General features: G+C 38.9%; 1 long non-coding RNA gene across 1 annotated transcript; it reads left to right on the top strand.

Moving 5' to 3' along the window:
* Positions 1-7,981: 7,981 nt before the first annotated feature.
* LOC110072380 (uncharacterized) lies at positions 7,982-22,673 on the top strand. Its single transcript, XR_002299380.3, has 4 exons — positions 7,982-8,057; positions 12,237-12,390; positions 14,257-16,713; positions 16,830-22,673. It is a non-coding gene; the product is annotated as an uncharacterized LOC110072380 (long non-coding RNA).
* The last annotated feature ends 1,051 nt before the right edge of the window (positions 22,674-23,724 follow it).

Below are 23,724 nucleotides of genomic sequence, written 5' to 3' on the forward strand. Positions count from 1 at the left end.
TCTCACTGATAAACATTGCAGGCTTCTGCTTTGAGCAGAGGGGAGCCATCACCTTCATTATGTAACAGAGTACGATGCTAAGATTCCTAATTGCTTACAAGGTGATGTGCTGGATATTAGAAAAGCCCCTATAGTTTCAGAACTTGTTTGGGGGTAATATATTTCAGATAGCTCTTATTATGCAAAACCTTTTTTTATATAGTATCTGCTAACACAAACCCTGTACATGGGCTCATTTCTGGGTTGAAATGAATATGTGAATGGAACCCCACCGCCAATCTTGAAGTATTTATTAAAGGTGTGCCCTTAAAATGACCAAATGCCAATATACTCAAGCATTCATAGAATCATTACAAGTAATCCTTGCTATCCTTGGATTGTGCATAGTTGACCTATGCCTGTTTAAGCATGCATGTTCAGATCTCTGTGTAGACAACAAAATGTGATGGTAAAGAAAGATTTAATAGGTAAAACATGCTACATCACCCCCTCCCATTTATGCTGATGAAATGCAGAACTGGACAAGGTAATAAAAATACACTAAATCAAGCTATCAGAATATCGGCTTTACATGGAAATTTGGTGACTTCTCGTTTTGGTTGCTCATTGATGCCTTTAAAAAATTAATTTGCAAAGAATTATCCATTTTTGTCTGTCTCAGCATTATATGCACATGAAAAGGAAAGCTAGATAAGGAAAAAAGAAAAAAAAGTCTTGTGACACCGTTAAGACTAACAGATTTATTTTAGTGCAGGCTTTAATACATTCCAATTCACCTCCTCAAAGACATGAGGAAAAACAGAGCTGACAAAAAGTAGCACTGAAATAATGTATTTTTTAAAAAAAAAATCATAACAGTGCCTCAAGACTCTTTCTTTTGAGAGAGAGAGATATATATTAAAATATACTGAAGTGCTCATCTTAATACAGTTTGATCAAGTGACTGGCTTTAATGAACAAATGCATTTGCTTGCATTTATGCAGACTACTGAAAGATCAGGTTTGTTTTTTTTAAGCTTTACGAATGGTCAGAGGCAGTTTCTTTCCTTTCTTATTGTGGACGTAAGCCATGGACACTTGTGACAGATAGTGGATGGTGTGGTGCTGGACTATTTCTTAAAGATACTACCCAAATGCAAGGTACTTCACAATCCTCGCTGAACTAGGAAATTGGAATCACTTTTAGCAGAGAGTTGCTTTTATCTAATTGCTAGTCCTAACCAGGGTAGACCCAGTATATCAATAACTAAATCATAAATCAGCTCTTATGTAAATCCCATTGATTCAATGGATCAACTTTAGTTGGATTAGTGGCAGAAGTTAAGCTAGTGTTTGCAAGCAACAAAACTGGTGAACAAAAACTATGCCTTTGAGCCCTTATGGCTCCATAAAATCCTATGCATGAAAAAAGAAAAAGAAAAAAGAAAGCTTGATTCCTGCTTCAACTTAATTTATAGGAGGAATGCATTAAAGCTTTTCATGTATAAAATTCTGAAACATCAAGGAGGAAATATATTTACAGCAGCTGATTGTTAGTGTACCCCAAATGAAAGGGGATGGAAATGAAAAATGTAGGGATAAAATGTTTGCTGCACTATGTTTCCAGAAATTACAGCTCATGTTTTGTTGCAATGGTACATATCATGATAAACACCATGAATGAATGCATCTATTATGCATATGTTACAAATAAATAAGCATGCACTTCTTTTCCAATTAAAAGGGGATTGCAAACATTTCAAATGGCAAGAGACAGCTGTTTTGACATTCTCTATGCCATATATGCCCCCACCCTCAAAAGCACATCATCGCCTTCCAATCATTTTGCAGGCCATGCACGTTAGGCTTGGAAAGAAATGTCTTCTTTCTTTGGCTTTGCTCCACATGAAGAGCCAAAACTACACTTAAGTGAAAATAGATAAGTAAATAAGTGTGTATAGGCATTCAGCCTTTGTAGTTGGTTATATCCCTTGCAGTACTATTTGAGCAGTAATATGAGTAGACAAAACATAACAACAATAAATAACTTGTTCCCCTCACCTCTCCTGAAGTATCAGGAAACATTTATATGAAAGGAAAAAAAAAAAGAATTGTAGCAGTACTGCTTACTTACCTGTCTCTTGATCCCTTATGTATAGATCCAGGAATGAAGCACCTCATCTAACTTTACACTATTCAATTCACCTACACACACACATGCACACACACACACACACACACGCACACACATGCACACATATGCACACACACATGAAGAGAACAGAAGAACAGGGAAATAAAATAGGAATCCCAAGAGTTTTCTTTCTTTACAAAAGAAAGAAAATTTAAAAAACAGGAAAAAAATAGTGCTTGCTTAAGAATGGGAAGACCAGCAACATGAAGAGAAAATGTTTGAGTTCTAGGAAAAGAAAAAAGAAAAAAGAGGACATGAACTACTAATTTTAAAGGGATTTAAAAAAACCCCAACAACAATAGCCCAAGCGACACAGATAAAAGACTAAATGTCTACCCATTTAAAGTGGTGTCCATCAGGGTGAGTCTGTATTTGTATTATGTATCTGGAGGGTTCCAGTTACCTAAATCTTCCAACCAATAGGGAACAGAATCTCTCTACCTAGTTCCACCCACCCAGAACCTCACCCTCCAGGGATAAGTGCGCTTCTGTATATCTGTTAGTAAACCTCACCTTTTCTCTACACTCCATCCCTTTTTAAGCCAAACCCTCAGAAGAGTAGCTTTGTAAGGCAATCTGCCTAAGAACCTCCACAAGCAAACTGACTGTCTTCAGTGAAGTGGAAGGTCTTCAGACTGAGTTTATAGAATTAGGAGCTGAAAGGTGTCCTAATTGCACTGTTGACTTTATCTGCAACATCCCCAACAATGCTTTTTCTGCCGTATCACCTCAATAGACCTGCTTAGAGGCATGCACACAATATTATACATCATCATGTAAGTTTATCGTCATGAAAAAGTAACATTTTACTGAACAAATGTTGTGGCAAGGGTATCCCTTGTGACTTGGTTAAAGTACACCAGTCAGCAAACAGGCAGTGCGGTTGCCTTGGGATGGGGAAAACACAACACAACATGAGACAGTAGCATGAGCCAGCACTTGAATCATGCACTATCCTCCACCATGTTCCAGTAAATACTCTGTGAAATTATAAGTAACTAGAAATTACAGTTAAACCTGGAATGGCATGCAGGTATGCCACATTAAAGATCAATCAGAATGGTAGTTGCATCTTCAATACTGGAAAAAGGAATTAATGGTGTGTAATGAAGCTTAAGGATGTGATGTTCTCTGCTTCTCACTCTGCTTTTTACTTCTCTTTTTGTGGTGAGATCTCTCTGTGTGAGATTTTTTTTTTCCTGGAAATTTTCACAGGATTTTGTAGAAGTTCCATGGCCATCTTTTTCTGGGGGAAAAAAGGAGAGTCAGCCATGCATTTTGAGGGCTGCATAGAATTGCATCTTTTCTGCACAGGATTTACCAAACAAGGCAGAAGTGATGCCAAGCTACACAAGAGTGCTAAAATCCCTGCATAAGTTGCCATATTTTCTCTGTAGGATTCACCAAAAAAGGCAGTGGCATAGAATTTGTCAGTTTGTATGAGGGGAAAAAAAGTATTCTGCCAATCAAGTTAACAAGATAAGGATCTCATCTTCCCAGGGAGCAGGGAGAATGTCTCAGTGACAGGTCTTGGCATGGCAAAGATGAAAAACTGCAGAGAATGAGGCATTTTGCAAGCACTTATCACACATCCCTAAAGTAGCTGATTAGTTAATTACTTCCAAACTCTGAGGATATCAAGAAAAGTTATAATCTAGCCATCTCTCCCAGGCTTTCATAGTTTGTGGGAAAGCAGCCTCTGTGGTCCTGAAATTCTATCTATCCTGATCTCTAAATTTCAACTACGGTAAATGAAATTAAGTTATTTAGTTGTTCTACAGGGTTCCAGTGTCACATATATGAAAGTTCAGGGCCACAACATCTCTTGAAATTGTCCACTGTAAATCCAGACACCAAACAGCTGGAGAATAATCACTTGAAGGTCTTTCAACCTTTCCCCCTGAATTTATTTTTCAACCTTTTCCCCTGAATTTATTTATGAAAGGCAAAGTACCTGGTTGTTCAGGAAACAGGAGGTATGTTGTTCTATTAGGTTGTAATAGTAATATTTTCCCCCTGCAAAAGAATATATATGCCACTCAGATGTTCGCCTCGGGACTTTTATGTCACACAGATGTTACAATACAATCAACTTCTTTTCCTACAGCAAGACATTTAGCACATTCATAAAATGATTGCAGACCTACAGCATGCAAGATGGTTAAGCTGTGAAATCTACATTTAAACATACATGGTTCCTCTTTTGTCACAACACATTGCCTGAGAAAAATATACTTCTTTCGGTGATGCATCTGAGTGTTGTATTTTTGCTCTCAAATGTACACAGAATTATACTATTTAGGACTGCATCCTCATTCTCTGCATATACATAACAGTTAGTGTAGACAACCAACTTGCCTTGTTAAGGTTTTCCACTGCAACCTATATTATTGAAATCATGGTGTATGTTTTTCCTACAACACACTTCCATGGTAAGAAAAGTTGAGGTTCTTATCAAACAAGAATGTTTTCTTATGTTTACCATTTTGGTAAAACAGTTGTTTGTGTTCCTCTCTAGTCCTCACCCCCACTCCATCCTAATTCTAGTCTCAGAAGATGGGTGGCCATTTTCCCAAATGATCAGTTTAAAGAACAACTGTTATCTCTCTGTTGGCCTTCTGGCTATCATACCTGGATTTTCAGCGTAGCTTCTAAGAAGAAAAAAAATCTTGATCTTCCATGTTAAAAAAATTCTGCTTGCAAACTCATTAGTCCTTGCTGGTCCTGTCACAACACAGCATGAACTGTGTCTATGATCTTCTTAAATTATTAATAAATTATTTTCAACTATAATTTATTCAAGCAATAAGGGTAAGAAGAATCACACTTCTTGTGTTCTCGAAGGCTTTCATGACCTGGATCCAATGGTTGTTGTAGGTTTTTTGGGCTGGTTGGCTATGTTCTGGAAGTTTTTCTTCGTAATGTTTTGCCAGTCTCTGTGGCCCGCGTCTTCAGAAGACATGAGCTAGAATTTCTGGTGTAGTGTGTGGGATTGTTGAGCATTTGTAGCTATGGGATCTTTTTTTTTTCTTTTCAGGAAATTGGGTGATTCCTGTGATCAGGGTGTTTTCTTGTTATGGGTGTTTTATTGTGCTAAGGGGGGAGATGATCTGTCATTGTGGTTGATGTGTGTCATTAGCTAGTATTTTGTGTGCAGTGATCACCAGTCCTTGTGGCTGGGTAGATTTTGTTGACCTTTTTGCAGGCTGTGTTTTTCAGGAGCCAGGCTTTGTTGGTTTTTAGACTTTCTTCTTTTTTGTTGAAGCTATGCTGGTGTTTGTGGATTTCAATGGTTTCCCTGTGTGATATAACATAGTGATTGTAGCTGAACATACCCTGAAACAACCTAGACAAGAAATCCTATTTCAAAACACAGAAGAACTGAACACTGATTTTTTTTAATAATGCAGGCGCAAACAGTGAATTCATCACTTCCTTTTACATAAATTCTGCAAGGTTCAGAATTCCATTGGCTATGAGATACTGTGAGTTTTGAACCTCTCCAGTTGACTCTTAGCTCAGAGACACATTTACCTCTTGGCTCAAGGAAAGTGATTCTCTCAGTCCCAAGACCAACATCTGCAATATGATGTGAATAGCATTAAAAATTTGTGTGAAGGCTACAGAGATAATGCATAAAATAAAATCCTTTGGATACTACAAAACACCTTAACAGTTTATCACATAAATGTGGTCCAGGTTTATGATGGACCTAATACTAGGAAGTGAGTATCTTCAGCTGCTACACACTCTTGAAAATTTGCATCTTGGGTAGGCATATCACTGGTGGCTTGTGGTCCAAACATTTCAGATGCTCACCTCCAGTTGGATCACGGGCTATTCAGGTTTAGTTCATGTAATTGAGCTATTTGAGGGTGAAGCAGGATTAACAACCACAAAAACACATTTCTTAAGTTTTTAAGCAATAAAGGAACTTTGAGATCAAGGAATGAGCCACTTGAATTTTAACAAAAGATCCAAAACACAAAAAAGACTCTCGTGTATTTCTTCTTTTTGATTATTGATGAAAGAGAACATTAATCACAAATGATTTCATGTACATGAGTATTGTATTTCTTACATGTCTCTTCTTTTGTGTAACCTTTCTTTCACCATTTGTATGTCAAATTTCCTGAGAAATTTTTCATCCAATAGACTGTGAGGTCTGTATCCAATTTTTGCTTATGCCAGATAGCCTGCCTGTGTCAGCTTACCTCTTTGGGATAACTTTTCAGAAAGTTCTTCTGATTTATTTAGGCAATTTGGAGTACATTGGTTCTTTGTTGCCTTGTCTCTGCATTTTTGGAATTAGTTTTAAGGGGTTTTTAAGAGCTTTAGGAGTGCTAGGAAACACAGATGAGGGCCATTACCTAAAAAAACAAAAACAAAACAAAAGAACCCATTTAAAATGATAATTTTCACCATGCACATCCCTAGTTAAATCTAAATAACTCTTCTCTTCACCACTAAAAATTTAGGTGGAATACATGACTACCTACAAGGAATGCAGTGAAATTGAAGAATACATTTTTGAACATTTCAGTCCTTAAAGAAAACCTATGCCTTCGAATGACAAAGGGGATTTTGTCCAAGGGATAATGTATCTGCAATTCATTTCCTTCCACAAAACCCATTTGAAATTATGACATGATTGACCCATCACAACTGGAGAATACTGCATTTGAACCTGTGACCTGATTTGATGCTTGCCCTTATGCACTTTTGCCTCAATGCAATTTCTTCTAAAATCAGGCTCCTAAAAATACATGACTAAAAATTGGTTCCAATTAACAAATCATTCTCTTCCAACCATTAAGAAATGGAAGACAAATTTCACATGTTTGCAGGCTGAAGACCCTGGAAATGACCATTCAACATTTTCAGCCTGTGTTCTGTAAGTAGTGATTGTTAGATACAATGAATCACATTGTCCACAACATATTGGTGTAGTCTGTTTAATAATACACTTAATGATTGCCTTGTTAAACAACTAAACCGCTATACGATGACTGTTTTGCAATCGCTTTTGCGAATGCAAAACAATGTTTTAATAGGCAAAATTCGCTTCCTGACGATCGGTTCCCTGCTTTGGGAACCGATTTTTCGCTAGACAATATTTTTAAAACAACTGATCAGCAGCTTCAAAATGGCCACCTGCTGTGTAAAATGGCTCCCCACTGTGTTTTTGGACGGATTCCTCATTTTACAGGCACCGAAAATGGCCGCCCCTATGGAGGATCTTCGCTGGACGGTGAGTTTTTAGCCCATTGGAATGAATTGAATGAGTTTTCAATGTGTTTCAATGGGATTTTGTATTTCGCTTAATGAGGATTTCGCTCTACAGCGATTTTGCTGGAACGGATTATCCTCATTAAGCGAGGCACCACTAATGGTTTTGTACTGTCAAGCCAGTTCTGACTTAGGGTGATGAAGACCCTTTCCAGGATTTTCTAGGTACAAAATACACACAAGTGGTTTACTGTTCCCTTCTTCTGGAGGTGTCCTGGGAGTGTATATCTTGCCAAGGATATCAAAGGCTGGATCTACTTGCAGGAGGCACAGTGGGAAAGTGAACTCCCAACCTCTCTCTCTGCATCCAGATACCTAAACCATGGAGCTAGTCTGTTTATGATAAGGTGAGGAAGTTTTATGTCCTGAATCTTAGGTTTAGGGCCCATAAAAACAATGCTGTATCAAAAGGGTGTTCACTAGCTGTTCTTAACAAAGTGCTATGACTAATCTTCTCCTGGCATTCCAATTAGAACTGCAAGCTATAACCTGTACCCTTTATACTTTTCTTTTCCATGCAGCCAGTGGCCTTGCTTCAACATAGTTCTCTAAGTCAGAGAGTGCAGACTTCAAACTTGCTGGATCTTGACCCAAGGTGAGTAAAAAAGGACTTTAAATGACGCATCACAGAAGCAGTACATGTCTCACCAGTATTTATAGGATGGCAAATGTGGATGAATCTACCAGTTTAACTATGGCATTCTTTTTAATTTGCTGTGTAGTAAAGAAATTGAAATATACTTAGTTCTCCCGCACAGTTGCCAAGCCCAGTTGCTATGGATGTCAAACATATGCTATGATTCATCAAACACAAATGTCTTCTTTTAAGATTGACAGTGGAGATTCTCTCTGCTTCATACTCAGTCCTAGTATGACCTTTCAGTTTCCTGTATGTTTGGGGTGTTGGGGCAAGTACTTGCCTATTTTCATAGCTCCTGTCTCACAAGAACCAAATAGCAATATAAGTTCTATTCAGGAACACAAGAGCCTGTTGTTTAATTCTGAAACGTAATGTGCAGAGCAATTCCCAAACATCTCAAGGGTTAACAGGGCTTCAGGAGCTACTGGTTGCAGTGCTTGTGTAAAGGGTCTCAGAAGAGATTCTCCAAACGAAGGGAGATAAATAATTTCCAAATAAAACAATTAAAGACAGGTTGTAATAAAATTGTAGAACAATATCTCGAGGCTCTCTAGGTGCTTGGATTTTACTTTGTCATTAATTAAAGATAAGCCAGGATGGTCATGTTTAATTATTTAAAGAATCATTCCCCACGCTTCTGGTCCTCACACACAATTTTGATTTTTCATTTTTGGTTTCTATGTAAGGTAAGTTCCCATGATATCATTCAGATTCAGCTCATACACGGGGCAGGGGGGGGATTTTATTTATTTATTTATTTATTTATTTATTTATTTATTTATTTATTTATTCCCTGCCTTTCTCCTTCAAAGGACCCAAGGCACGTGTCTACATACATAATAACTATTGTGTGCACGTAAGTGCATCACACATACCCTTTCTTTTTAAAGGTACATGTGAACAAAGGTACAATGCCATTTAAAGGAGCCTTGTACACAATTTAGGGCTATAATTTAGTGTATGTAACTCTTCACCTAGATTCAAACATGTGCCCAGGAGGGTGGTTAAGGAGAGAAAAGTGGTGGTGGTGAGGCGATACAAAGAACAATGCACAGAGAGGCTCACTTCTATACCTGCCTAGTCTTCAGGGAGGAAGCATAGCCACACTGAATGGCTTCAGTATCCTAGAGATATGAGCACCTTCCTCAGACTCCCCACATTAGCACAGGAGTGCAGCAAAACCCCAGGAGCCAGGGGGCAAAGAACAATGCAGTACAAAATAGCCAAGTTGTAACTAAGTGGGGCTACTGCATCAAGGATTATAGGAAAGGCACAGAGTTAAAATCAGAAGATAATAAATGTAAAAAAAGATGAGGACAAAAGGACAGCATGGAATACAGCTTACTTCTGGGTAGATTTTCTGGTTTTGTGTTGTTGGTTTGCACTAAGTTGTGAGATGCTTTGGGGGCTTTGTTTTGGGACTTGTCTTCCTCGACACTAAGAGTAGAGATGAAGTACCTTGGACTACTGTGTAAATTCCCTCCTACTTTATTTTCCCTTTAGAGTGGGGAGTGGGCAGTTATGGGCACCAGATGTTACTGGATTGGAACTCTTCTAATGCCTCTCCATTGGTTGCGCTAGATTAAGCTTGCTAGGAACTGTAGGCCAAATAGAATTGGAGGGCTATAGTTGCCTGGAAGATAATGGCCAGACTAGAATCACGTTAGTTCTGCTTGCCAGCAGAATTCTACTGGTGTAAATCTCAGCTGTACACTGCCACTGGTTAAGAAGTCAGGAATAGCTATTGCTGTTATATACCAATTCTGTGACTCAGTGACCAAGAGCAAATACTGACACTGGGTTCTTTACTTTTAGCAAATCACATCATAACTTATCCTGATGGAATTACTCCAACTTTTCTTTTTCAATTGGATTCTTGCCTGTGATGAGTAAATAAGAATATACAATGCTCAGCTACATTAAAAAGCCATTGTTAGTTATGCACATTGTTAGGTATGCACGTTATGATTTCTTCAGAGGATGACTGAAGTGGCATGTGCAAGTAGAGGTTACATTAGTGCACGTTTTTAAAATTGAACAAGTACATCAAGCACAGAAGACCAATGGTTGCAGAAGAACTTATATATTATCGACTGTGACTCCTTCAAGACACAAAAGATAAAGACTTCCCACAGTTACCCATTCTTCATCTTAAACTATTACAATGTGTTATATGTATGACCATCTCAAAGACTGTTCAGAAACTATAGTCAATGAAAACCTTAGCAGCATGCTTACTAGCTGTGGATATACAGTTGTACCTCACTAAATGATGACCCTACTGAATGACGAATCCGCATTACGATGACTTTTTGCGATTGCTATAGCGATTCGCAAAACAGTCATTCTAATGGGGTATTTTTGCTGGACATCAATTAGGTCCATTCTTCGCGAACCATTTGTTCGCAAAATGATGATTTTTTTTTCAGCTTCACAAAATGGCTGCCCTGTGTTTTCCAGACCCATGCTTCACAGGGCAGCCATTTTTACAGCTGATCGGCGCTCGCAAAATGGCTTCCCTATGGGCGATCTTCACTGGATGATGAGGTATTTTCCCCATTGGAACACATTAAACTGGGTTTCAATGCATTCCAATGGGGAAAGGGTTTTCGCATGACGACGATTTTGCTAAACAGCGATTTTCACGGGATGGATTATCGTTGTCATGCGGGACACCACTGTAATTGTATTGAGTTTGTCTTTCTAGTTTTAGAAAAACTGTATCAGATACTGTAGATCAGTGAGGTGGACACTTGGCTGTGGAGTGAGGAGTGGGAGTTTGGTTCCCCACTGTGCCCTCCAGGAGAAAAGTCAACCTTTGTGTTATTTGGCAAGCTATACAGTCTGAGAGTTCCCTCAGAAGAAGTGACTGGAGAACTGCTTCTGAGTACTTTATACCTAAGAAAACCTGGCAAGGGTTGCAGTAAGTCAGAATCCATTTGGGCACAGGATTCATCCATTTCAGTCTCTGATCTATTTCCAGGCACAAATGGTTGTTGGTTCTTAATTCATAAAAAAGCTTGAAATCCATATACCATGTCAACCAGCTGATCAAGCATAAATGTTTAAACTGGATTCTGTGCCCTGCTCTAAGATGAGGTGGATGGTGGGCATTAACAGGTAATATTCCACTGAAGCATCTCTTCCTTATGGTGAACTTTTTAATCCACCTTCAGAGTGAGGCAAATATTATTTCCTATGGATGCCTGATTCAATGTGGGACCAGGTATATTTACAGATTTTAATATCTATCCATTGTGTAGCTATATTTCTGTCTATCCATCTAGCTGTTGCTCTATGCTTCTGTCTATCCATTGGTATACCAAAAGAAAATTGCTGGTATGCTTAATTTCTCTCATCACCTAAACATTATGAAAGGTAAAATGGCTACTCAAACTTCTTCCTTCCATTCATATTAAGGCCTCAGAGGCTCAGTCTTAAGTGTTACATGTCTATAAGGCAGACTCTAAATGGAAGAAAGGAATAATAACTTGCTGCTCACCAGCTATATTCTCCACTAGAAAACAGTTTCACTTGAACACTGAGAAAACGTTATTACAAAACTGCATGTAGTAACTTTTGACCTTGTTCCTTTTCCAAAACCATGAATCTAGATAACCAGACCCAACCCTAACATTAGGCAAAGTTAGGCAGCCATTTTGGTGACATGTCCTGGGGGCAGCAGTGCGATTCTGAGGCTATTCCACCAGATCCCTAGAGCCAATTTCTTCCTCTTAAAGGACTATGCTCTACATTCCACATGCCCTGCTCTACTTCCCCTATAATCTAGCCTGCTGTCTTCTGTTGGTGGAGGAAGCTATCCCACTAGTAGGGTTGAAGTAAGGTTTAGCTGACATTCCAGTCACATTTCCACCTATAATGAAAGGTATGCCATCTTGTCCTTGACCTAAGGCAGCAAAATGTCTTGGGCCAGTTGTGTCTACATTAAACATGAGCAGGGCTTTTGGAATGATAGGATCTTTTGGGAATCATAGAATCACCATAGTTTGGAAGTGATATGTTGACACATAGCAATAAAGGAGACAGATTCTATTACATGCCTGAGAACCTATTTTTCCCCATGGTGATATGTGCAGGATTTCATCAGCAGACAATTATTTTCTTTGTTAACAGGGAAATTAACACTTTCCAATACATCCATCCATCCATCATAGACTACATTGCCAGCTAAGAAGTATTTTACAACTTCTACAAAAACACATAGAAGATGACAGCATCCATAGACTGTGTGAAAATCAAAGGAGTGGATTTCAAGGGAAAATATGCAGTTGAGCAAGAATTGTTTATTTATTTTAAAAAATTCTGTTCTGCTTTTCTACCAGCTTTTCCCAGTAGCTAATGGGAAATGACTTAAAATCCAAGCCGTTTAACACAATACAGAGAAAGATATTAAAAATGAAAACAATCATTAATGCAATAACAAACATAGAGCAAGACTAGACATTGGAAGTTGAAGCAATTTGGTTCACACTTAAAAGTGTGATCTATTTGAGCAATAGATCCAGACAGCACTTCAGGTCACTCCAGTTTCTCCCCCTTTCAATAACTGATGCTCCTTCCCTGCACCCCATCCAACTTTTCTTGCTCAGGAGTCATGGAGACCCCCCCTTTTTGTTTTGTTTTGTTTCTTGCTCATGGTTCATGGTGACTTCTCCCCCCCCCCTTTACAATGTGTCAGTGCTACACTAGATACAAGTTAGGTACCAAATGTATTAGAATTGTACTGTGTCAGTTAGGAAAATGTTTTTTTCAAAACAGAGAAGACAAAAATAGAGGAAGGGGTTTCTCTGTCACCACTTTTAATGTTACAACAGAGAATGCAACCCACAGCTGTATTTGGGAACGGATCAATCACTCAGACTACAGCATGGGATAATCAGGAGTGCACCCAATTGTACTGAATAATGGGGGAAATGTGAATAGAGAAAATGATGTGTGTATGTTCATTAGCACAGTGCTAATTTTTGTGACATTTAGTTTCTATGTGAAAGTCAGAGTTCTGGGATGATGAGGAGAATCTGTGGGGTACTTCCCCAAACCTCATTCCATTATACATTTTGATTGTTTCCTCAGTCCACTGCCACTTTTGCTTTCTCTCTTTGTTCCCAATTACACAATTCCATCTAGATCTTATAATGTACAGTATATGATGATGGGCTGGTATTACTGTGTTCAGATATATTCAACCACATGATATTTAACCAGGGGCACATTCACAGTAGAGCCTTCCAGTGGCACTACTCTGAAGAGGAAAGACACATGTATACACACACTTTTACATGCACACACACACACACACACACACACACACACACACACGGACAGGGTTTTCCTGTATTGGTGGATTGTGACATAGCACAAACTGAAGGGCAAACAAACAGTCAGCACAAATTACAAGATACCATTTGCAGCCTTTTACCAATTCCTGTCCTGGGTCTCATTTGCTAATCTGTTGCTTTAGGTATAAAGAAGTGTTAAAATAAGATTTGGCTATCAGTCTAAGGCTGCTACTACACTGTGTCTTAATTGGCAGCTGCACCTTAATCCACGTCCTAGTTTACACTTCAGTTTGGATTAGATCAGGGATCCCCAAGCCCTGGTCCTGGGCTGCAGACACAGATCTTCACCCCCCTGCATGCACTCCCCCCCACACCCACCTGCACAGCCCCTTCGCACATGCATGTCTGTGCGCACGCACTGTGAGCATTGGCACCCATTTGCACATGCGTGCAAGTGTGTGCACGTGCTGTGCGACCACTCCTGCTCCTTCATGTTTGCATGCAAGTGTGTGTGCGCCTGCACAAACAAGCACCAACCCTTTGCACATGTGCATGAACACAGGGTGTCCCCCCCCATGGACGGATTCCATCCCCCCCCTCAACAGTGTCAAAAAGGTTGGGGACCACTGCGTTAGATGATCAAATTGTGACTGTTGATTGTTTTAGTTAATTGTAAAGCTGGTGAGGTTTTCAAAGTGTTGCACAGCATTAGAGAAAAGGGACAGTTTTTCAAAGTACTCGATAATGTATAAACATATAGATACATATTGTAGAAATACAGTAATATGTTGTAGTTTGCTGGAGTTGTTTTTATTTCATATCAATTGTTATCTCTCTTTTTTTTGTCTATGCAGAGATGACCTAACCACTCATAGTCATGACCTGCATCCTTTTGGAGAATGAAACTGCTGATCATACAAGGAAAAAACCATTTGAATCATTATGACTTGAAAAAAATAGAAGCCCCCTGTGGTACAGAAAACTCTGCATCAGAACCAAGAAGGACCAAACTGATTTGAATTGGCCATGTGATCATATGGTCAGTGAAAAAAAAAAGGTGAATTCATTCTGTGGTGGTTACCCAGTCAGAGTCCCTCTCTATAGCCACTCAACCACACAACCTCTTTGCCTGTCTTGGGGTAGGTGAGCACAGGGAGGAGTCAGATGTGAAGGCTGTGGAACCTGACTGGAATTGTACCATTCTACTCAGATCTGGCATTGTCTGTAGGGAATCCAGAAAAATCCACAAGTTTACGTACTTTTGCCTACCTTGCAAGAGTAGAGAGCTACTACCACACCCAAACAAGTACCAAAAGTACCACAAACCTTCCAAGTCCAAAAATGTAGACAGTTGACTGAAGAAATTTGTATATTTCATTAAAAGAAAGAAAAGGATAAAGAATAAAAAGGGAAAAAGACGAAAGGTTCCACAAAGTTACAAGAAAGTTTCAAATTTCCTAGAAGTTAAATACAGATTCTGAGACAAAATTTAAGCCACAAAGAAGCCACTCCAGAAAATAGCAAAGCTAAACTGATCTATCTGATACTCACACGTTGTCATACAGGGTCTGTGTAATTAGACATGCTATAGGCATCATGGAAGCCCTCTTTCCTTTGAGATAGTCCAGGCTAAGTTGACAAATTAGTTTTCTGTGTCTCTTTTAAACATTAAATGCTTATTCCAGATCTGTCTTAACATCTTAATTTCCTTTCATGTTAACCAAGTCAAAAAAGCACCTTCTTCCCCTCTTCCTTTCATACAGCTGTAATCCTGGTTTAATTTTGCATGACTCCAGAGAAGGAGGCAGATTGGCTTTTATGACAAGAGATAATGTGGGAGTTTCCACTTAGACAGGAAATCAGTTGAAGGTATCACTTTCCCCATTGTTTTTAACCAATACTGCTTTCTCAGCCAGCTTTTCCCAGGCATTCACAAAGAAGCCTTGAATGTTCCAAATGGATTTCAGGTTCCATGTTCCACAAATTTCTCAGTTGCCTCACATACCCATGTTACACTCATACCAAATACCACAGCATTTGCAAATGTAATCACAGCCTAAATCTGGAATGGCAAGAGGTGATCATTTTGTATTTCAGCCCTGGTATCTCATTGCAAAAGACCATTCTCACCTTGTTCACCTGTGTCTCACCCTTGTTCACCTTTGGGGGATGGCTAGTTGGACGTCATGGACTAGGTGGCTATGTTGACAGATGGCATTTTGATTTGAATGTCCATTCTTGTCTACACACTTTCACATCCAGTGAATCTGGATGAGTCTTGGCCTACTCACCTCAACAGTGACACCCTCACTCTTCCTCTTAGGACATTTATCTTGCACCCTTTTACACATGTTGGCATGGAAATTTGTCACAAGAGTTATGTGGTATTTCATCCTGGCAGTAAAACCAAGAGAGAAAATGCTTGTCTGCATTACAGAATTTGCTGTTTCCCTTGTTAGGGGTAACTGCTAATTATTTCATGTGGTCTACTAGCATTTAAGACAGAATGCACTAAATCTTTATCAGTAGTCCCTAATGAAGGAAACTGTATCTTGAGAAATATGTCAGCCATTGTTAAGGCAGAGGCTCTTTGAGACACTTCCCCCTGCCCCACATGTGCTGCTTATCTTCAATGGCCCTTCATGGCTTTTCCCTCATATTTCACAATGGTGAAAATGTTTTTCCACTCCAATGAACTGTAGCAAAAAGAGGGACTGTTAGACACTGATAGTAACTGGTTTTGAAAGTGTTTGTTTCATCGGACTTCATTGCCCAGAACTGTTTCGTTTGCCTTTCAGTGCCTTTCATTTGTTGCCAGCAGATGCAAATTGTACAACTCATCTGGACCTGGATCCCAGCATACCTTCTGAGTCATAAGGAAAGACACCCCCTCACCACCTTAGGCACTCATGAAATTGCAACATTTGCATGCATAGCAAACCACAAGAGTTTGCCCTTTAGCGAACTTACACCCTGCCCTGCCTTCTCCCATTTTTCTTAGCACTCATCATTTTTTAAAAACCCTATTAAGAAATTTCAGTGAAATCTGATATCCAAACCTTAATGACATACGGGGAGGGGGAACAACCAAAAACCTCCTAGTGTTTGATCTTTTCGTTTGGTTGGATGTTATTTTTGGAATGTTAAAGATGATAGTTAAAATTTCAATGGTTTTGGTGTGTTATCTACCTTGGGTTTTTTTTTTTTGGGGGGGGGAAAGTTGGGGTGTAACTTTGATAACCATGCAATGAAATCTTGTGTATGTTTACTTAAAGGCAAGCCCTACTGAATGCAATGGGACTGGCCCTCAGGTGAGTATACATTGGCTCACAATTCACACAAAGAAGGAAATAATTCTATCATCAGCCCTAGGTGGCTAAAGAACTGCAGGACAGGAAAAATTAAACAAATGCTTTTTTTTTTCTAGAGATTTTTCTTCATTTCTGGACAAAACATAATCTCCAAGAAAAGTGGCTGGAATTATGCAGCATAGTTTCTAGCAATCCACAGGCATCCATGGGCATGTTATGGATTACAATACATACAGAAACTTGCCCTGAACCCCATTTTAGCAGATAATTTTAATCTTAATGTTTTAATGTTTTAATTGTATTTTAAATCATATATTGTTTAATTTATTTTTTAAATTGCGTGAATTTTAATGTTGTGAGCTGCCTCGAGTCCCTTGTTGGTAGGAATGCGGCATATAAATAAAACTACTACTATTACTATTACTATTACTATTACTATTACTACTACTACTACTACTACTACTACTACTACTACTACTACTACTACTACTACTACTAATAATAATAATAATAATAATAATAATAATAATAATAATAATAATAATAATAATAATAATAATAATAATGTAAATCAAAGTACCTTCTTCTATAAGGAAAATAGTAATCAAAATGCTTTATTGACAAGAAGCAAGGAATAGAGGAAAACACATTTGACTCTTTTTTTGCAGCCTGGGTGACCTTTTCCTTAATCCCCCAGTTACATCACTTCTACACTGGAATTTCCCCTGGTTCTTTTTGACTCTGAATGGGAACTGGTCAGAGGCCAACGTTCCATTGGCCATTTCCTTCAGCTCCCAAAGTGGCAAACCACTCTGTAAATGTTCACTTCACATGTTTTTTACCTGTCCCCACTATGATATTGCATGTAACCAGATTATTCTTCCACCGATGAAAAAAATCCTAGGTCATACAGAAAAAAGTAGACTCCAGTTTCTTCTCTCAGATAAAGACCTAAGATTACCTGTCACGTTGCAAGTTTCTACATGGTGATATTTAGATTCCAGAAATCAAAGTGTAGGCAAATTTTAGATGTGTAGATTTTAAATGGTTTTAAATTATTGATTTTAAATGGATTTTAAACTAAGTGGTAATTCTGTTATGCTTTTATTCTGGAAAGGTTGAAAGTGTAATAGTTTTTGTTTAATTGATCTAAGGACTGTAATAAAAATATGTATGTATGTATGTATGTATGTATGTATGTATGTATGTATGTATGTATGTATGTATGTATGTATGTATGTATGTATGTATGTATGTATTTCATAATGTGTTCGAGCATGCTATAACACACGTTTGCAGTAACATTGCTTTTGACTGTCTAGCAGCAATTTTGAGTGCAGCTGTTAATATACCAAGCATTTTGCCTTCTGAAGACATGAAGACACATGCAGGCTTTGCCACGTTGTGATTCCAATGCCAGTAGAAGGCACACCTTTGGGAATGGTCTGTCTTTCAGCTTCATTCAGCTTCAAGTTGTCCCAACTTGTCTGTTAAAACTGTCTTGAACATAAAGTATCTAAACAAAGAGCAAATACATGGAGTTATTCTAAAGTAACACACTTCTAAACAGGGAATGAACTTGACTTTCTGGCAAATTTCAAACTACTTCCAGTCAATTACAGTAATCTACTTTGTAGTGGAAATGTTAATAGTACACCATATACATCTTAGAAAATGTCCCATTTTGATCAAAGGAAGCTGCATTCAACTGAGGATAGGGCTACAGAGTAAAAACCAAAGACGGTGTTCCAAAACCTGGACTTTTCTTGTAATCTCTGTGTTGTGTGTAGGTAGCTAATGCTATGTGTGTGCTGGGCAAGAGGAATATACAAGGATGTACAAATGTACTCATTCTGGTTCAAATTTAATGTTGCTCTGGCACTCAGGTACCAGCACAAAGGAACTTCCCTTTCCCTCCCTGCTCCCTTCTCAGCCCTCCACATCGCTTGAAAACTGGCTCTGGGAGGTTTTGTAGAAATGGTTTGGGGGTCACAGAGGGAGGAGGATTCAACAGGGACAGGAATTATCACATTGTGATCATTTTGTAGCCTCCCATTTAACCAGCAGAAGCCCACTGATGGGCGGAGGCCAATATTTTCCATCATGAACATCACTCTAGATACAGTATGTGTGTATCCATCTTCCTTCTAAGTTGGGGGAAGAAAATTTCAGTTCACCCATGTTGGCCTTCAAATATGCTTCAAAGCACAGAATAAGAGTTTGAGATCTGTCAGAAATAAGACTCAGCCCCTCCAAAAAGAGACTTATAATAAATATAAATTCCAGATGCCATAGACAGCTCAAATGTGTGGGTAGGCATGCATAATTCTTACCCCTACTTGTTAATTGTTCCCCACAAATCTCCTCTTAACCTGTTTTAGCAATGAAAAGAGGAATGCTTACATGAAGAGATTGGGAGGAAAAGTTAAGCAACTCCTTTCTTCCCTTCCAGACATCATCTGCCCATGTCTCATGCCTGTATTGCATTATCTCAGCATTGCATCACAGGTTTGGGAACCCACCTTTGCAGATGTAACACACTAGTCCGCCCCAGATGTGCAAAATAATGTAATCTAAAGTATGGATCAAATCAGTCTGTGCAGCTCATTCATTTAGATTTGGAGTACAGTTTGTATGAATTATAACTCATTTCTTTTTAGTGTTTGGATAATTTCCCACTTGAAGATAGGCACAATCATCAGCATGCAAAAGTTCTAACAGTCCAATTAAATTTGCTTCGTAGTAATTGCACTTTAGGATTGCAGTCTTAAACAATGATCTGGAAAAAAATCATTGCTTGGTCATGCCTGAAGTAATGGAAAATATCTATAAATTATTCCTTCTCACAATTCGCAGAATATAAGGAGCTCTTCAAACAAACATATCAAAAATAGGTAACTACTGAATGCATACAAATCTTAAATAGATTTTGGCCCAAATCCTACTGCTTAGCATAGTAAATGACACCAGATTAGATGCACTGAATCAACAGGGATTTGGTGAGTCAACTCTTCCATATGTACCATTGGTTCAAATTGGCCTCCTCTAACTGTGGCTTAATGTTAGCAGAGGAAGTCACAGTTAGACTAGGCCCATTTAAATAAATGACACTTGTGGGGGAATTGACTCACCAAATCCCCATTGATTCAATTTGTCTACTCTATTGCAAGTGACTACACTAATCAATAGAATTTTGGCCACTATATGACCCTGACTGTGATATAATGAATACATGAAAATAGGTATGATACACATATGTTGTTCACATTTCATGTGTTCACTATGCAAAACAAGTGTAACCTATGTTACTATGTTACAGGAACAACCAAAAAATACACAAAAATATGAAATTCCACTCATTCCACTAATAGTCTGTTTCTGTCTTCAGCAATTTGCAAAATAATTATTTTGCATATTCATGGATAAGTAATTTTCTTGGAGAATCACTATAACTTCTAGTTGACAGACTGGTGAACGTGAGGAGGGACTACACATTTCAGATAACCTACAATAAACTTTTTTATTCTGGAATATCTGTAAAGAGACACAAAACCACTGGTTTTACATGTCCTATTTTTATGTGCTTCCTTGCATTAACAGGATGTGGAGCAGCCAAATATGGCCTGCCAGTGCTGAGAGGCTACCCACTGCTACTGACAGCCCAGGGTTAAGGCAGCAGCTTGCCCGCTTGACTAAGGGTGAACAAAGAGCTGCCGGAACTGCCCACAGCTATCACAAACTGGCCACTGCTGAGTTAGCCAAAAAGTCGCCTACAGTGGCCAGGAAGTGACACTGTTCTTTCGGGGGGTGGTGGCAGTTCAAGCAACTCTCTTTCTGTTGTGTGTTAAACAGGTGAAGGTTCTGCTCTCCTGAGCCCAGTGCTGCCAGTAGCTGCAAAGCTTCCTAAGATTGGCCAGCCAATAATGGAAGCCCAGTGTGATTTTCAAAAATATGCATTAGCATCATTTTAAAAATCCCACCAAGACTTGTGTTATGTGCAGCAATTGAAGTTGCTGTGACTTCTATTCAGGTTTTCCCAAATGTGCAGATGCAAGCCTAAGAGACCTGGGTTTGAATACTTGCTCAGTCTTGGAAACTCACCAAGGAGGTGGAACTAGTAAAACAATTCTTTAAATATCTCATTTACTGTAAAATAACTTTTTGGGTCACTGTAAGTGAGGTCTGACATGATGGCACATTACACACACAATACTGATTTATAGGGTATGTATAGCTAAGTCACATGGGGATGTGATGGCACAGCAGGGACGTTCTGGTGCTGCGGGTTAAACTGCAAAAGCCTCTGGGCTGCAAGGTCAAAAGATCAGCAGTTCAAATCCACATGTTGGAGTGAGCTCCTGTCGCTTGTCACAGCTCCTGCCAACCTAGCAGTTCAAAAGCATGTAAAATGCGAATAGATAAAATAGGTACTACCATAGTGGGAAGGTAACACCGTTCCATGTCTAGTCGCACTGGCCACGTGACCACGGAAACTGTCTACGGACAAACATTGGCTCCATGGCTTGGAAATGGGGATGAGCACTGCTCTCTAGAGTCAGACACGACTAGACAAATTGTCAAGGGAAACCTTTTCCTTTACTTATAGCTAAGTAGTTAGATATATTCTGTGATGCAGTTCTCTTCCTCCCACTCCATATCACACTACCCTGATATTTTACTTATAAAGTGCTGTTTCTCAACACTTATGATACACTATCTGTCTTTCTTTTCATGTCTGAATCACGAAATCCACCCAAAAGGCTTCACACTTATAAAGATTTAATGGTAAATTGACCTGGACCCACCCAATCCACTTTAAAACTTAACCAAAAATGGTCCAGATTGGCCTAATTTCGATCAGGATTTGGCACATCATTTGTGTAGTGTTAATGAGAATCATGTCATGTCTAATTTGGCCTGAGAGACTAGAGTGCATATTCCCCCCCCCCCAAAGATCTTGTGGCATGATGATTCAGGCTTTTTTTAAAAAAAAAATTAATGCATCCAACTAATGCACCCATCATGTATGCTCAGTTTCAATCTGCAGTACAAATAAGCAATGATATTGTTTGCCGTTTCTACTCTATCTGGCTATCTCTGCAAAATGATATTTTTAACATTTACACTACACTACCATTTGTAGTAACAATTTGAAATCCATTCAATTTGGTTCTGAGAAATTGGCAAATGAGTCATCATGAGGTGTAGAGCAATATCAACTTCCCCAGAGCCTACTTTCTTATTGTTGTTTGATGTCCTGCAACATCCAAATGCTTTTTCCAACAGTTCTATTTCAACATCATTTTCTTGGGCAATTGACAATGTTTTGGAAGCATGTGTAACAAGTGAGCTTTTCTACAACAATAAAGCAGCTATTTCTATAGAACTGGCAACTACCATTCAATGTTTGAAATAAACTTTGTTAGATACATACCGGTAACTTTTTCCTGGAAAGATTTTTTTAGAGACAGTCCTTTTCTTTTGATTATATGTTACAGCTGTGGATGATCATCATCATCATCATCATCATCATCATCATCATCTTCTTCTTCTTCTTCATATTTTAATTCTCCTTCGATTCATCTTTTGCATTTGGTTTTTGTCTGACATGATAAATTTAGGATTTCCCCCCTTTCCCCTTGGCTTCAGCTTTCTCTGTCAACACTTGACTATAATTACATTCATTCCCATCCCCTCAACAATTCCTTTACTCCAGAACATTACCACTTTGTATCACTGCAGCTTTCTGTGCATGAATTACAGGCAATACCTCTGGTTCAAATTCATGTTGCCATGTTTTCTATTATTATTTTTTTGCAATGGATGATGCCATATTTATATTGTTACATCTGTGGCAATGAAGACAAGGTTTTCTTGTACTCTGTCCTTTTTGGTGACAGGCATTCCTTAGCTTAAAGCATGGATTTTCTATGATTTGCACATAATACAGCACCCATGTATTTCTCTAATGCCTTCAGTACTCAGCTCTTCTGTATCCATGTTCTCTAAGGCATCCACATTCCAATGCTCCAGGTTAAAGCCTCTCAAAGTCATTAAAATGTTAGAGTGCAAGTAGATGGGCATTTGTCTGCAGTTTGGTCTTGGTTGCAGACAGGCTGGTTCACTCGTGTTCATGCTATTGTGAACTAGCCCATCATGCCTACCCACAACTTTTTAGGTCCTTGTCACGGGCAACTGATGAAGTTCTTCCTTTTCTTCCTCTTCTTCCTCCTCTTCCTCTTCCTCTATCTCCTCCTCCTCCTCCTCCTCTTCTTCTTTTGTGCTGGTAGGACAGCAATCACAAATGTGGCACATAACCAAAATAGTTAGGATCAAAGCAAGGAGGATGGCTTAAGCTATCTGTTTTTTTAAGCCATTAAATGATCTTGAGGAATTAAAAGCTTCCTTCCAACTCCCCTGTGGAAGCAAAGGGAGAGGAAGTTTTGCATTTCAAAAAAATTGTTGCTAATGCATCAGCAATGCTTTCAAAGATTTTTTTAAGTCTTTTCAGTACGTCACTGATGCATTGCGTTAGTTAGCGACAAAAGAAAGAAATGGAAACCTTTGTTTCCCTGGCTTTCCATTTCTTGAGAACATTAAGTAACTAAAGCAAAGCATGGAGGAGATGACAGGGAGATTTTCATTTCATTTTTTCTTTCCTTTTAATAGGAAAGAAGATTGGTGAAGACTAGAGATGGGGTTATTCATATTTGTATACGAATAGCCCCACACAGGTGGACATAATGAGGGTCCAGCCCACTGGAGCCAGACTGTCCACTCACCTGTCCACTGCTGCCACCGGCTCTGGGCTCCCTTCCAGTTGCTCCAGAGCAGAAGGAGGGAAGATGAGCCTCCATGCCAGGCTGACAAGTGGCTAGTCAGCCGTGTGCTCTGAAGTGATTAGAGGGAGCAGCAGATAGGTGAGTTATGTCCACCTGTGTGGGGATACGAATATAAATACCCCTTCTCTAGTCTGGACATCAACCCAAATGACATACTGCAGTTCCAAGA

This window comes from Pogona vitticeps, chromosome 4 (assembly GCF_051106095.1).
Source record: "Pogona vitticeps strain Pit_001003342236 chromosome 4, PviZW2.1, whole genome shotgun sequence".
NCBI classification, from domain to species: Eukaryota; Metazoa; Chordata; class Lepidosauria; order Squamata; family Agamidae; genus Pogona; species Pogona vitticeps.